The sequence below is a fragment of the Erythranthe guttata genome, chromosome 11 (genome assembly GCF_056151865.1).
Source record: "Erythranthe guttata isolate IM_541 chromosome 11, IM_541, whole genome shotgun sequence".
Lineage (NCBI taxonomy): Eukaryota > Viridiplantae > Streptophyta > Magnoliopsida > Lamiales > Phrymaceae > Erythranthe > Erythranthe guttata.
The window spans coordinates 6653091-6656847 of record NC_142543.1 but is presented as its reverse complement, the minus strand read 5'-3'; the positions used below and the strand labels follow the sequence as shown (position 1 = coordinate 6656847).

Here is a 3757-nt window from a genome sequence, read left to right as displayed (position 1 = left end):
GCACTTACACCATAAAAATTAGTTTTCTTTTTTAATATTTTCTACTTCTTTGTAGTGAATATCAATAATCAATCTTATACTATCTCGATAAACCTTTTTATTTTTAAACATTTTTTTTTTTACGATGAATACCCCCGTGCATCGCACGGGTGTAGTACTAGTTTTAATTACATTTAAAGAAAGTCAAATAATTAAATGAAATGTAGTGGTCAATAAATTAAAGGATATAAAATAATATTCTAAGTGTATTTTTAAATTCATTGAATATTCTCGGGGATAATTTGCGTCATCTATATTAACTTTTATGTTAATGAATTTAAGTCATAAGTCTCACTTTTTATTAGATTAATTGTTCATATTGTGGCAAACACTCTTAATAAATAGGGTTTTGCTAGGGTCATACCACATGTGTTCTAAACTTTTATGTGATATGTATTAATCACCATTAATTTTTTAAGATTAAATCTGGATCCTAGGAAAATAACATGACATATGTTCTAAGAAATAAAGTACTTTACCAAATTATCCTTCGATTATTTTTTTTTATTAAATTAATATAAAATTGATTAACATTGAATTGTCTAATTTACCCCCTACTATATTTTAAATATTTAATTAATTTAAATTCATTGTGACCGAGTTTTATTTGATAATTAATCGAAAAAAATGCATTCATTAGGGATAGAACTTGGGACATCTTAATACATTCATCACTACTAACCATCCAAGCACATTAACTTATTATGATATATTTAACCATTATTGTATAAATACTGTTAATTAAAATATTAATTGCAACATTCATTATTATTAAATGATACTAGTAATTTGACCCGTGCGATGCACGGGATTGAACAAAACAAACATAACAATCATTAAAAAAACAGAAATATAAATATATTGAATATTTAACTGAAAAATCTAATAAAAACTATATATTTAATATTTTACTGGAAAATCCAAAGAATTAATCCGGCCACCAACAGAGTAGTTGTCTTCAACTCTTGATCATATGTCACCTGCACCATAGGACAAAAAAAGAAAAAAAAATTTATAAATTGAAAATAAATGTTACAAAGCTCATTTATAGAACTTTGAAGACAAAAAATCCATATATAAATTTAAACAAATATATAAATAACTTACTTAGCTCAGATTTTGGAAAACTTCTTTATAAACGACGTTCGTAGTAGTATTTGAGGTGTTCCCGTCGTTGTCACAAATAAGTATCTTCAAGCCTCTTCGACTCGTAACTCTTGAGATAGCAACATATAATTGTCCATGTGAAAACACTGGTTACTGAAGATATATACCCACATGTTGAAGAGATTGGCCTTGACTTTTATTTATCGTCATTGCAATCGAAAGAGTGATAGAAAATTGTCTACGCTGGAATTTAAAATGAATCATGCTATCTGATGGCGTTAGAGTCAATCGTGGAATAAACACCTTGTGACCCATGTTGGTTCCTGATATATTTTTCGCTTCCAAGACTCGATTTCCTAATCTTGTGATTGACAGTCGGGTGCCATTGCACAAACCTGAAGATTGGTCTATATTTCTCAACAACATGACTGGAACACTTTCTTTCAGTTTTAATTCGTGATTTGGAAGACCAGAAGAATTAACAGTATTCAAAAACTCGGGCGTATGAATATCATCAGGTCAGTCAATGCTTCCGTTCGCTGAACATGTACTATTAAAACTGAGATATGTCTTCATTTCCTTAGGAACCAACGATAGCATGTAATCGTTTACCACATCAACAATCTCATTTGTCGGAGCCAGTATGACCTTGTGTTACAAATAACTGATATTACCCATATTCTCTAAAAATGATGGGTATGTCTCATTTACAATTGAAGCAAGTAGATCAGCTGACTCTTTTATGAGCAAGTCATCAAGGATTTCAATGTTGACCACCCCATCATGGGGATCACCTATGGTGCCATCCCCAATACTTAACACCCATTCTGAAAAAAAATTTACTTCGGAAATCTCTGAATCTGATTTGTCGGATAGGAGTCTCATATTTTTTGTCAGTGTCAGAACTTGACAATATTCCCATAAAGGTGATGAATTAATGCTGGCAAAAACTACTTCTTGTTTCGTTCCTTTTGGGATCACAGGTAGAATCTGTCTAAAATCGCCACAAAAAACAACTATTTTTCCACCGAAAAGTTCATTTTTGCTGTTTGGATCGGAGAATTTCAGTATATCTTTGAAAGTCTTGTCCACAGCCTCAAAGTGTTTTACACTTTTACTACCGATCAAATATTACGAATGAAGTCGACCTAGTACTATCAATGACACTCACCTGAACTCTGAACCTGTACAAAAATATATATTTTATATACACATTTCGAATACCAAGAGGAATGATTGTGCAACAATTCAAATGAACTTATTTCGTAAAATATTACTAAATCAAAGTATAATTACCTTGGTACACCAGAAGCAAACTTGTCACACTCTTCGCACCAATATTTCTTTGAGACAGGTCGACCTTCTTCATACAATTTTTACACGAAGCATACCACCAATTAGCTGCCGACTCGATTTCAAGAATTTTCACCAGCGCGGATCCAACACACTCCTACAATATATATACAACAATCGATTCTTAAGCATTATATTTGTTTATGTAAAAATATATCATATATATTTTAGACAAATCAACGAACCTTTGTACTCTCAACGCACTCATCTATGGTCATTCTATCTGCCTGGAGTGGATCGTCTGATCGAGTCAAAGAAAGTTGGGACGATAATTGACTAACTGATGAGATATAGACTTAACATTTACCTAACTAAGTTACATGAAAAATCCGTGTACCAAATAATAAATATTCATCCACATTCTTATTTATTGTGTCGAAACAAACGAACTTGAAGTTGGTTGTCGGAATATTTTCGGCTACTGTATTAGTAACTACAGTCATTCAGACAAAATTGAGCTTAAATCTGTATGTAGATACTCTAAATGGTAAATTTGAATCACCCACCAAGAAATTTTGAAACATATAAGTTTCGCCTTCTTTCACCAATTCCTTAAATTTCATAATGAGATTTTTTTTATGGTAGCATGAATACGCATACCCTATTACAAAATCAATAAAATAGTTAGCTCCTAAATATTGGAAATATAAAAAGAAAATAAAAAAAATCGAAAAAGAATCCGGAAAAATAAAAACATCACATTCTCATCCAAAAAAAACCATTTCAATGCTACCCGTTTCTATTTTTCTCCACATACCTGGCACTAACCATAGACGAATTACCCGTACAATTATCTTCCAATTAATACTGCTTGTAAATTTCATAGAGCAATGAAACCTGTGTAGTTAAAATTCGTGGAGCCATAACTACTTCAATGAATAAAAATCCTTCAATGAAATAAAAAACAGGATATTTGAGATTGAGTGAAATTGGGCAAACGAACTGAGACCGAAGCAAGTGAAAACAGATTAAAGAGCAGGGACCAAAGCAAGGGAACGGAAAAAAGAACAGGACTTTCTTTACCTGGGGTGTTGGAGCAGCAAATACAGGGAGAGATAGAGAGAGATACAGAGAGAGCTATGCTTATAAAGAGTTTGTGGGGAAAACCTAAAAGATATCCACGGATCTTTTAAGATATATCTTTTAAGATATATATATCAAATTATTGTTCTCGGTAATTCTTTGGGGGAAACGTGTGATACAAAAAATTGAGGAACGTGTCATTGAAAAGTGTGGATTTAAAATGCTGAAGCATTAG

The 3757-nt window shown here is 31.7% G+C and overlaps 1 pseudogene; it reads right to left on the bottom strand.

Moving 5' to 3' along the window:
- Positions 1-1105: 1105 nt before the first annotated feature.
- On the bottom strand, positions 1106-2717 carry LOC105967962 (uncharacterized; annotated as a pseudogene).
- Positions 2718-3757: the final 1040 nt, after the last annotated feature.